The sequence below is a fragment of the Lutjanus erythropterus genome, chromosome 22 (assembly GCF_056507025.1).
Source record: "Lutjanus erythropterus isolate fLutEry1 chromosome 22, fLutEry1.hap2, whole genome shotgun sequence".
Lineage (NCBI taxonomy): Eukaryota > Metazoa > Chordata > Actinopteri > Lutjaniformes > Lutjanidae > Lutjanus > Lutjanus erythropterus.
Window position 1 is genome coordinate 24,413,866 of NC_139338.1, and position 12,972 is coordinate 24,426,837.

The 12,972-nt window shown below is 39.0% G+C and overlaps 1 protein-coding gene across 2 annotated transcripts in view; it reads left to right on the top strand.

The window, feature by feature from the left end:
- LOC146306978 (transmembrane and coiled-coil domain protein 3-like) overlaps nt 1-12,972 on the top strand; it is a 53,770-nt gene that overhangs the window by 23,079 nt on the left and 17,719 nt on the right. The gene's annotated exons all lie outside the window — the stretch shown is intronic.

Below are 12,972 nucleotides of genomic sequence, written 5' to 3' on the forward strand. Positions count from 1 at the left end.
ATATATATATATTTTTATAGAAGGATTATTACTGTCTGCTCTAGGGCTGCACAATTAATAACAATTGCTATAAAATGGCCAAGTGTAATATCCAAATCACAGAACCAGAACCGAATCACATTTTTTGAAAGTGTATGAGATAACGGCTCTATAATGAGGTACTGTAGTGCTGCATAGATGAACTGGACTAAAAATCACAAATTTTCACAAATGTTATCAAATCATGCAGCGGCGGACAGCTCCATTGTTTTTGTTTTGCATATGGTCAAACATAATTAAAACATTCATTGCCACAAAGAATTGATTCGGATTTTTTTTGCACATCTTTAGGTCATTGTCAGCTACTTTTGTTTTATTTTATTTATTTAAAAATTGTAGTTTTAAAGTTATCATTTACTTTCTGTTTTGTAATTAAGTGATAAATATCATATCATGGACTTTTTTATTGTTGCATTATTGTACCTTGAGTTTTTGGAATCGTTTTGACACTCTCCTCAGGTGACCTTTTATTATCGAGACACTTTTTTTTATTATCTAGACATCGCATAGGCTGTTTTCAAAGCATGTATTAGCACCTGCACGCAAAGCCAAGTGGTGAATCCAGTTCATCCAGTCTGCCTGAAAGTGCTGCATAGATTTCAGGTGAAGATTCAAATCTTGTCTCTTTCAAACTATCCAGTCATATCATAAAGAGACAGCAGGGGATGTTGATGTTTTTTCTTAAGTTGTTTTCAAGTTGCTACTGTATTTCAGCATGGTTCCTTGTTAGAATAGAGCAACTGCCCATTAAAGTGTGTGCCTTCATGTTATGTGTTGAGTGAATGCCATACATGCTATTGTGACATGCTTGTGTCACCATATTTCTCCTCCTAGAGGTTGAATAACATGATGTGTTATGATAGAGAAACAGATTCTTCTCTGACCCAGATACAGGGGGCTCGCATGCAGAGAGCTGTATGTACTTTGTGTAGGCCTGTACAGAACATACTTACAGGCTGAGAGTTATATATGTCAGCTTTTGAACGAGGAGGAGGAGGAGGAGGAGGAGGTCTAACTGCAGATGAGGTGCACTGCCTTTTTTGTTGCCATGCAGTTCACAGGTTTGACCCCAATTTTAAAGGTGGTCCCATAAAATTGCTTTCAGGGGATTGTCCGGATTATTTGATGTCGGATTGTATGAGGTATTTATTGATTGTCGGTGTATTTCCCACAGTACATGGCCCCCAGTTTGGAGAAGCAGACAAGTGCAAAAAGTTTTACAAAATATAGTCTAGTCATTGGTCATACACAAAATAATAATCTTACTTTTTCTTTTTTTTTCTGTTTTTACTCCCAATTTTTATTTCTTTACTTGTTTTTCATATTTTTATTGATCCTTTTTATTATTATTATTATTATTATTATTATTATCAATATTATTTTATTATTGTTATTATTTATTTATTTTTTTAAATTATTATATTTTTCTTCTTCGTAGATACTATATACCATCACACAAGGAGGGGTAGAGTGGGGAAGTAGGTAGAGGATTATAAAGGACAGGACTGATTGTAATGTCCATGTTTTTGGTATAGTTATTGTGTTGTCCCTGTACTGCTTTACTGCTTAATAAAAAGATTATTAAAAAAAAAAAAAAGACCAGATCACTGGCATGGAAGCTAAGAAACTTACTGCTGTGAACATGGTCAGCAACAAAAGTTTAAATGCTTTTTATATTTAAAATATTTACACCGCTTTACTTTGCTGTAAGCCAAATATCGCTCTCTCCAAACCCACCAAACTCCATAAGTGAAATCAGTCATTTTACTGAGTTGCTTGTCTACTGCTGCCTCGATCAGTTAGTTTGCTTGGGTTATTTCTTGACTTGGATGAATCCAAAACTTTTGAAAACTCCTTTTGAAACCCCAAAATCACACAGTAACACAAATTATCCAACCAATTGAGGCAGCGGTAGACAAACATTTCCTGTGGAGTTTGGTTGGTTCAGAGAAAGTGATATTTGGCTTGTGAAACAGCAGCTATCTGGTGGCAAAGTAAAGCGGGGAAAATGTTTTAAATCTTTAATGTGGAGGTTTTGTAGATGGCTAAAATAGCTTTTGCTCCACAGCTTCCACGCTGGTGCCCCTTCCTACTCCCCCACACAGGGGGCATGACGATCACCATCCATTGTAGCTAATACACTATCAAGTACTTTATATAACCCCACATCAAATAATTTGAACTGTACCTTTAATTTGGATGTAAATGTTAAAAAAGCTATTCAAACCACCGCAATCTGTTGAAAGCTGCCAGCTGACACCCACATGCACAACTGTGAACCACGTCCCTGTGGTATGTTGTCCTGCTGTCTGTGAGGCATCAGTACACTCAGGTACACAAGACAACACACAGAGGCATTTTTCATATCATGACACCTTTATGAACGGCTCAGGGTCCTCGGCGGCAGACCATCCCGTCCTCGGTTGTTAACCTTTATTTGACAACACTCAGGGGATACTCATGAGAGTGTCGACTGAGCATCTTTCCAGCGACGCTCCGCGTGCACACCTGGGAGCTGCCCGGCGCAGACATTGGCTACTTTGCTGCCGAGCAGCTCTGTTAGTGCAGCGTGGAGAGCCTTGCCAAAGGGCACCTCAGCAGTGCAGTAGTTGTTGTGGAGGGATATCGCATTAGTCATTTTCCTCAAGCAGATTTTCCAGACAGTAGCTGGAAAGTCTAGTGTCTGTAAGGGAGGTGGTGCAGGGAGTAGAGAAGTAAGAATCTATTGACTGACGTCAGGAGAAACACTAAAGCCTGCAGAAACAGTTTCCACTGTAACACCTCTCTTTTCCTCTTAACTGGTGGAATTCCATTATAATTGTTGATTTGATCTTGTTGGTTTTAGTAGGGCTTAATGGTTTTGTCAATAAAATGTCATGAATGTCAATGACAAGTCTTATTGTCATTTCTGACAGCCCAAATTGATGTATTCAATTTGCTTTTTGTAGTCACAGTACCCTTCAAAACGCATTTGATGAAGAGAAGCAGCATAATTTAGAAGCCATGACTAGGGAAAAAATAAAAAATATTTTCTTTTGATTAATCAGTTGATTAATGTTGCAATGTAAATTAAAAAATGTGCTGTGTTTACTTATTTTAAAGGACCAGTGTGTAGGATCTTGTGGCATCTCCCAGATAGTTTGCAGATTGCAAACGCCTTGTCTCACTCTCCCCTTCCAAGCATGGAGGAAGACTCTACACTCTACATGAACCTCTAAGTTGTTTTTGAACTTTATTGACACTTTTTGACACGTTGACTGCAAAAGTCCTCATTTAGTTTCCAAAGTCTATGCAGGAAAGAATCAGATGGAGACAAATTCATTAAATATCTAGAAGGATTGGCCTCCACCAAGGCCAAATGACCTATTTCACAATGTAAATTAAAGTTAAGAATAATTTGCCTGTCTGCCCTGTGATTCGGATCTGCTCCAAAGTTTAATGGGTTCTTCCTTGGCCCATGGTACACCCTCCCTCTATAGCATGTCATCATGGACTTTGGAAAACACTGATTGCTATTTTTCACCATTTTCTGGCATTTTAATTGAAACAACTATTAACTGATTAATCAACAATTAATTGTCTATGAAAATAATCTTTATTTGTCTGAATCTGAAGATTTCCTTTTTCCTTGGCATAAATGTGGGGACAAATAACAGCAAGATCAAAATAAACAACCACAAAAAAACATCTGCATCAGCGAATTTGTAGTTGGAAACATCTGTATGGACCCAAAATTTCTCCATGGGTGCAGCCTTAATTCAGGTCAATGCAGTATGTTGTTTAGGCCTACTTTTCCCTTTGCAGGATCTTTTTTTCACTGTTGGAGGCCTAAATATTATACAACAGGGAGGAAATTGCGTCTCTCAACATAATGTCCTCTAAAACGTTTGGCATTTCTTTAGTTCAGAGGGTCGTGGTCTTCTGAAGGACCCGCATCAACAGCCGCAGAGTCTTGTCCCACAGTGTGTGCATTAACCGGCCAGTTTCTAGGAGACCTGCTGAGTTTTACCTCTTCTGTGATGAAAAGTGAAGGCGACAGATATTTGCGAGGAAATTGATTTGCTGCGGCAGGTAGGAGGACTGTAGTTGACTCGGTTTATTGAATTATCAATATGGATCATTCCTAAAGGTCACCTCGGTCTCGAGTGTGTTGAGCAAGAACAGTGTGTGTGTGTTGGGGGATGGTGGTGTATAATTAATGCATCAGGCAGCCTCTTGCTTTGCTATCATTAGATCACTTTCAAAGGGGAAGATTTGGTCCTGGACTTTTGTGTGTGTGTGTTTTTGATCTAGAGGAAAGAGGATGGGGGTGTGTTTCCTTCTCTGAGCTCCTGACAGCATTCCCTCTGGGCAGCAGTGTGTTTCTCTAAGATTTTTTATTCTGCTTTAGATTTATGTCAATGAAAAGGAGACCAGGCTGCCGAAGGTCTAATTCCACTTTCTTGGCACAGAGATAAGAGGAGTTTGTTTATGCCATGCATGATTTGTTCATGCGTTTAGTTTGTTTTGGCAGAGAAACGCTCCTTTCAAAGATTTTTCCTGAGGAGACCGTCCTCACCAGGATCTCTGTGTGAGACGAATAGATATCCAGGAAAAGCAAATAATCAGACCCAATTATTAGTCATAAATCATCTTTACTTTCAGGTACAGTTTTGTCTTGTAGGTTATCTTTCCAGTGCAGTGTTTAGTATTCGTCCTTCAACAATTAGTTGATGAACAGAAATTGAATTGAAACTGTTTTGATGATTAACTTAGGGCTGCAGTTAATATTTACATCCATTATCAATTAACTTGACAAATCCTTTGTCGATTAATCAATGTTTGTTTGCTGTTAGGACTTTTGACCAAATCGCAGTGATGTCACGCTGACAACAACAACAGCCACTTTATTTTGCTTTATAAAAGTCATAGTATGTTTCTGAAGTTTTATTTTCATTATTCTCCCATAATGCAACAGTTTGTGATGAACTTTATTTGGAAAAAATTACTGAACATTTGCAGTCAGAGAAAGGGAGGGAGGAACATGGGTCTCTCGACATAATGCCCTCTAAAATGTTTGGCATTTCTTTAGTTCAGAGGGTTGTGGTCTTCTGAAGGACCCACATCAACAGCTGCACAGTCTTGTCACACAGTTTGTGATGAACTTTATTTGGAAAAAATAACTTCCAAAATTAAATTCAATAAATTGTTGAACGTGTTGCTGCCAATTTTTGTTTTGGTTTACTAATGAACTAATCACTGCTTCTCTAAGTTAATGAAGTGTTTAATTTCAGCTTCTCAAATGTGAGGATTTTTTTTCTTTCTGTTCTATATCTCTGCAAACCTTTTTTCTCTGTTTTTTCACTGTTGATTGGACATAACATTTAAAGAAGACACCTTTGGGTCTGGGGAATTCTGTTTGGTCATTTTTTTGTATTTTCTGACAGTTAATAGACTAAATGATTGCAGGATTAAAAGAAAATATAATTGCCAGGTAAGTCAGTTGTGTAAATATCGGTTAGTTGCAGCTCCATAACTGCTGGCTGACACAACAAACACAAAACAAAGGGAGGAACAGGCTCTACGTGTCGCCTTTATATTTAGCACTTTGAAAGCCTTCAGGATGCTACCAACCAGCAGCAAAAGTCCATTAATTCACATATTAGGTGACTGTCTTCTTATTTGTCTTTTTTATTAGATCATTGGCACTCGCTGTGGAATAATAAGCAGATCAATCACTAATGAAAATAATCTATAGATGCAGCTCTACGTTCCTTCTTGAAATCGCTCATTAGCTAGATAGAACCAGCTCATTTTAAGACTTTATTAGTAAATAGATTGGTAGAAAACAGCGAGTTAATAGACTGTGTTCCTGGCCTCTGGTGTTAATAGTTATTGCTCTTAACAACACAATATTTAATTATACTCTGCAGGTCAGGGCTTGTTGTTTTGCTGTTTCTGCAGGATACAGGAAACCAGTTTTTGCAGTTGGCCTAATGGGCAGCACACACACACACACACACACACACACACACACACACAGACACACACACACACAGACACACACACACACACTCACACAAAGTCCCCCATCAGCACCACAAATCACAGTGATGAGCTAAGCCGTGGCCATTGTTCTGTTGTTGAAAGAGAACAAAATGGGAGGAGTGAATGTTGTTGAATGGGAGGTGACTGATGGTCCTCGCCTTCGACTCGCTTCATTGGTTATTACGGCGAGGTGCTATCTACCCAATCGCGTCTGTTGTCGGGGCAACCAGTGGAATCTGTCGTATCTTGGAATAAATGATGCCGTAACTTGTTAAAATGAGGGAAGATAAGATTTTGAGAGGAGGAAGGAGTGCAACAAGAGAGGAGATCTGTGTGAAATGTAAATTACTGAGTGTTTTCACATGTAGGTACACAGGTTTATCACCCTGCCTCCGTTTCTCTGTCTTTCTCTCGCTGCTTTTGGATTAGGGATTGAGTGGGCTAAGCTGACAGTGTATACACACACACAGGCAGTGATGCCGGGTGTGTGAGTAACACGGCGTGGATTAACCAACACACAAATGCTCTGCCCATCAAAGAGATCCTGTGTTGGGCTAACACACACACACACACACACACACACACACACACACACACACACACACACACACACACACACACACACACGCACACACAGACTTTTCCCCCTTAGTCATATCATATAAAGCTGATTCTTTGCCAATTATTTCACTCTGTGAGCAGATGTATTTAGCTAGCCACCTAAATTTGGTTCAACCCTTGTGGCTCTTTATTTTCAAACCACTCAAAGTCAACAGCACAGCATAATCATTACAACCTGCTATAATTAGTCAGAAGTGAATAAATTGACACATTACAGTGGAACTATGTGGCTCAGCTCATGTTTCTACTCTGAAACAACATTTGGTTAGCCTTTAGCACAGTGCGGTCAGACTTGAAGTTGAAATGAATTGTCCAAAATTAATCGGTCAGTTCTCATGGTTGATATGTTGTTGCTGTCAAAAAGCCAATTATTTGCCAATTCCAGCTTCTAAAACATAAAATTAACTGTTTTATATCATTAGAAATAAAATATTTTTGGGTTTTAGACTCTTGGCCAGATGAAATGAGCAGCATCAGGTCATGGACTTACTCCAGTCCTAGAAGTTCTGCTTGTATTTCATAATAAACAGGATATGGGGTCATAGTTCAATGACCAGCGCCAACAGCTTCTTTTTATTTTTCTCTTCCACATTTTCCACCAACTCCTGTCTTACGGCAACTGTGAGGGGACACACTGTCTCAAATACAGAAGGCTTATAAATAACAATGTTATGACGGTGGAGGGCTCAGTGGTCAGTGACAGAGATGGATGATACCTATCACAAAATTATTATCATTATTTCTCTGACTGGTTGATTGGCACTAATGGTAAAAAAACATCTTTCAATTGAATGATTAGTTAATCAGCTATTTGTTTGAACCTGTAGTATAAATAAAGTCTGCACCATAAATAGATTATAAAGAGTTCCTGCCGTGCGTCCGGCCATTCACTGTTATGTAATTCACAGGGACTGTTTGCATGTGGTTAGGTGTTGACAGAAGAATTCAGGGTAATTCAGACCGCGTGGACACATTTCAAAGTTACTACCACAAGAGCGCTGGCTTGTACTCATGCCAACATTTCAGTGTAGTCTGGTCCAGTGGGTACATTGGTGTGTCAGTGTGTTTTAAGTGCAGAGCAGTGCTACGCTCTGAACCAGGCATCCAAAAATGGAGCATCTCTCTATAGAGGTGTTGAATGTAGCTGAACTCGTCCCTCTGTTATTTTTGGCATCTATTGTAAATACAGAATGTTTGAGTGTGTGTGTCTGTAATCTCAACCATCCAGAATTTCTGGAATATCGAGAAATTGAGATTGCCTTATAAGGAGGGTTGCAAATGAGTCACTCGACAGAAATTAAGCAGTATTTTTTTAGGCCTTTAATGCTTTTGTCCCCATAAATAGTTGTCAAAACAAATGCAACTGGAATCAGACCGCTTGGTCCTTGTTCCCATCAGTCTTTATTTGGTGTACTTAGTGCTAATTAGCAAATGTTACCATACGAGTAACATGGTGAACATAGTAAATGTTAAACTTGTAATTTATTCAAACTTGAAAAACTTTTAAGAGTGCCATGTATTTTTACTCTTGTCCCACAATGCATTGCACAAAGGAAAAAAATAGGAGCTACTTATATCAGTAATTAGTAAAAATAAGTGTTTTTATTGCTTGCAACTGCAAGAAACAGTATACAATAAAGATTACGATGTTGTATACTGTGTACAGCTGTAGTGATCTGTTATTGTTTTCAGTCCAAAGTTTGTTTCCTTTCAGTTTGCAGATGAAAAATGTTTCAAGCAGCTGACTGTCACATACTTGGCAACAAATTCCAACCATACTTAACAGACGTCAGTGATTTTTACAGCAACACAGTGATGCGTTCAAGGTGGCAATCAGGATGAGGACTAACGGTGGTCGTCAACAGCTCTCACTTCATCATCCCAGATGGCGGTGATGCCGCTGTCTGGCTGGGTTGCAAAAGACAGATTTTTTTCCCTCACTTATTCCTCTGCTTTAGCTGTAAAAGCAGCCCTGAAGTTGCTCTTAACATACAGTGTTGTGATTGAACCGCAGAATAGCATGAAAAAGTCATTAGCCAAAATGACTGTGTGTGTCATTGACTAAAAACAGAGGAGCACTTTACATTTAAAGAAATGGCTGCTTCGCTTCTCATTAGGTACAGAGTGCCTCTAGACTTTTTTTTTTGGTTTAAAAAGGAATTTATACACTAGTATTTTGTTTACATAGGTGCAGAAGATGGGCTGTACAGACTCACATTGATGATGCTCACTAGATTGATATTAATATTGATTGATACACTCAGTTACCAGTTAATAAGGTGCAGCCCTGCAATAAATAAATTATCAACTTCACTGGCTGTATGTCAGGCTGTATGCATGTCATGGGATATCAAGATGTGACGTCTAACAGGACTTTATAGTCCAGTCGGGGTTTTTCTGCTCATTCCACTTCTTTTCATCCATTGATCATAAATTCAAGTTCCAGATTTAGATTTGATTACTGAGGATGGAGCTTTAATTTAATCCTTTTTCATGAGTGTTCTTGTAGTTTATGAATATATTCCTGAAGCTAGGAGCAGAAGGATAAAAAAATCTTAAGATAGATAAAAGCCTCATGCCTAATGTGGATTATAAACTTAGTTATTTATGCTATCGATGCACAATTAAATGTTAGCATTTGCTGCTTTTCTTCGCCTTATGAGATAGTAAACAGAATATTTTTGCCTGTTTGTCAAAAGGACAAAACAAGCAATTTTAAGATGTCACCCTGGGTTTTGGGAAATTGTGATGGATTTTTTTTTTTTGCAGTGTTTTGCACTACCATTGTCTACGACCTGCTGCCCCCTTGAAAGACACAAAATACTTTGTTTTATGGTGTGAATTTTTCTTTTTAGTTTCACTCAGCTGAGAAAACTCTCCAGTGAAGGGAGCAGGAAGATCAGCTTTCACATGCCTGGCAGGCGAGCATCTGAAATACATCTGCAAGCCTGGTTTAAAAGGGTCTTTGTGTCTGCACCACGTGCCTTTAATTAGTTGTATTAAGATTTAAATACAGTTAGCCAGTACTAGCACTAACTGGACAGGTTTAATAATAAAATAATGAATGGAACACAGGTGTAACACAGGAGATGTAATGTTAGTGCAACAGCTTCTTTTTTCCCCTCTCCCACAAGTCAAAAACTGAACAAATCCTCTGCCTTACAGCAACTCAGAGGGGACACACTACCTCAAGTGCAGCAAGCTTTTAAATCACAGTGTTATGACGGTAGAGGACTCAGTGGTCGATGACTGTCGGCCATCGGCCCAGTCCTAATTCCTGCAGTAAAATGGAATGGGTCATAAAATGATTCATCTATTTATTCATTCGCCTGTATTTCAGTAATGCCAGTAGTTGTGTACACTAGGCTTCTACAGATGACCAGACTGTTCATGATAAGAATTTTTAAGGGGCAGATGTTCCCTTCAAGGCCGCAAAATAAACTCTGACCTTACATTTTTTAAGTGCTCTATGTTGTAAAACTCTAATCGGATTGTGCAGGTCCACCTGTGGAGTTCAAACACTGACCTCGACTTTGTTACAGCAGGATTTTCTCTTTCACACTCTCACTCTCTTCTTCTCTGTCACTCTGTGTCTCCATCACTTCTTCTTCTGCGCCCTTTAAATCTCTTTTACTATTTCTGTCTTCTTTTCTCAAGATTATAACCTCACACATCTGTGTATCCTCACCCTGCTTTCTCTTCCTCCGAAGCATTTTAGGCCCTCCACTCGAATGGTCGCAAGCAAGCAAGGGCTGCTGGGTAATCTTTGCTCTGGAAAGCAGAGATTAAAATCTCAGATTACAAGAGGAGAGGAGAGAAGAGCAGGGATTACAACTTTTTTTTTCATTGAGTCCCAAACTGCACGTGGGTGTGTAAAGCAGGTCATTTACAAACATACATGTGGTTCAGATTGTGTGGAGCTATTCTCACATACTGTCAAACCCTCCGTTAGCTTGTGTTGTACATGTTCTGTTCAGATTTAAGGCTTCGTCTTTGTGTTGTTTCTGGCTATGTAGGTGCTGTGTTACTAAGTCATTAGCTGATGCTAAGCTCCCTGGATAGTAAACGGATTGCCAACAGCTTATTGATTTTTAACTCAATATCTACTCTCTTTCTCTCTGGAGTGTGATTTATGGATTCACTGTATTGCCTAGTTTCTCTCTGCTGTAGTCAACAGGGGAATGTGTTGGACTGAATCACCTCACACTGTATATCATCCAAGAGTCTTGCTCTTTATGTTCTCCTCTATGGTTTTATGAAAATGGAGTCCAGAAGACCACCATGTAGCGCGACAAGGTTGCCCTCTAATTGTCAGCTAAACTGCTAGTTAAGTTATTTGTGAGTGGCAGGGAAAAACTCCTCACATACCATTCAGGGGCTGTATCTTCCTGTCAGGCCGGGGGATTATTGCAACACTGAAGTCACCGTTGCATTGCTGCTAGCCGAGCTGTAGTTGCCCTTAGCCTGTTAGCACAGTTAGCAGTCCTATTAGACTGGATACAAGTGAGAATACAGTAACATTACCAAAGTGATGGATGGGTCTCTGACACTGGGGATGATGAGGACAGACAGGAACTAGAGACATCAAGCAGTTGAGGAGCGAGTTTGTAGCGAGTTATTTGAAAGTACAAATCACCCTTTATTTTGATAAGTCTGAGTATTTGTTGTTGTGAAGCTGGAAGTTATTTATTCCCATGTTTGAATAACAAAGTTAGACTGTTGACATAAATTAACAATATCTCTTTGCTTGTTGTTCCAAAACTCTCTCTCTCTGTGTGTGTGTGTGTGTGTGTGTGTGTGTGTGTGTGTGTGTGTGTGTGTGTGTGTGTGTGTGTGTGTGTGTGTGTGTGTGTGTGTGTGTAGTTAAACTGATTAGCATTTCATTCCTGATTCAAACTTTATTACAGATTTTATGTCAGATAAAAAACAAGACATTACATCTAATAAGTTATAGGTCATGATTTAAAAAAGCACATGCAAGTGATTTCTTAAGACAGCCTTTTGAGTAATATTCTCATTGTATCACTTACACAAATGTGCTGTATACAGTGGTGTTCAATGTGGCACCACCAGAGACATACTTTGAATTGCGTGGACAGATCATCAGTATACCATCAGTATATGTTAATTCTATCTAAAATGAAAAAAACTTCATCTAAATATAGAACTTGATCATCAAGTATCATTAGCATCATTCATTTAAAGACATTAGTTTAATTACTATGTACAGATAAGACCTGATTACAGAAAAGATTGGCAGCTGCACACTCGATTTAACACTGTGTGCACCATCTAGTCTCATTTCAAAGCAAATGATGCGTACTGTTCTGGTGAGACAGTTTCAGCTTCATGCTTTAAAATGCATTGTTGTTGTTATAAAAGGCTGATGTCGACTATTATCCCTCTCATTCGGCTACCGAGGAGTGGTGGAGTGGACACGAGTAGCAGGCAGCATCCTCTTTGAATCAGGGAACAATGGAGTTTGTGCACAGCGCTGTTTGAATTTATAGACGCAACTAATCACAATGCAAAGCACTTTCAAGAACCACTGTTCTCTGTGGCTCTAGGGATGGCAGTGTTAGGTGTTTGGTCGGTCGTTCTATCTGCTTTCGTCCACACTGAAATATTTCGACATCTACCAGATCGATTGGTTTAAAAGACTGGTGATCCTCTCACTTTTCAACTGATGCCACTATGACATTCACATTTTTGTTTTAAAGAGAAATATGGATACTGTGAGGCTGGTTGTCACTTGATCATTTCAGTTTTAATGCTCTTTTATTTACTTTTATGTCAAGTTTGCAGCTGAACTTATTATTTTAGAAAAATGTATATACATCATATCTCTGCTGCATACATATGCACCAGGAGTTCCCAGCCATATTTCCTCTGGGAACATAACTGATCTTAGTTTAAATTTACACTGAGTAATAATAGCGTATAAATGAAGAGAGAACCAGAGCCTGCCCGTCCCCCCCCCCCCCCACCTGTGGTTTGTTAATGAGGCTCTGGGGAGTTTACCTGAGGCCATGTTACTGCATCACTATGACACTTTATACTGTATATTCTGAGAGTCTCTATAGTCAGTCTGAGAAACCACCGAGCGCTGCTGGAAATTCAATTGCTTTTCACATGTTATCTCATAGCACACATATTGCACACAGTTGCATCTGAAGTGCTGAAAAGCACTGAGTAAAATGCAAATTTCCTAACATTTAATTCTCTCTCACAAATATTTCTGTTAATTTTTCTGTTTTGGAATTTAGCGCCAGTTTACTTTTTAAT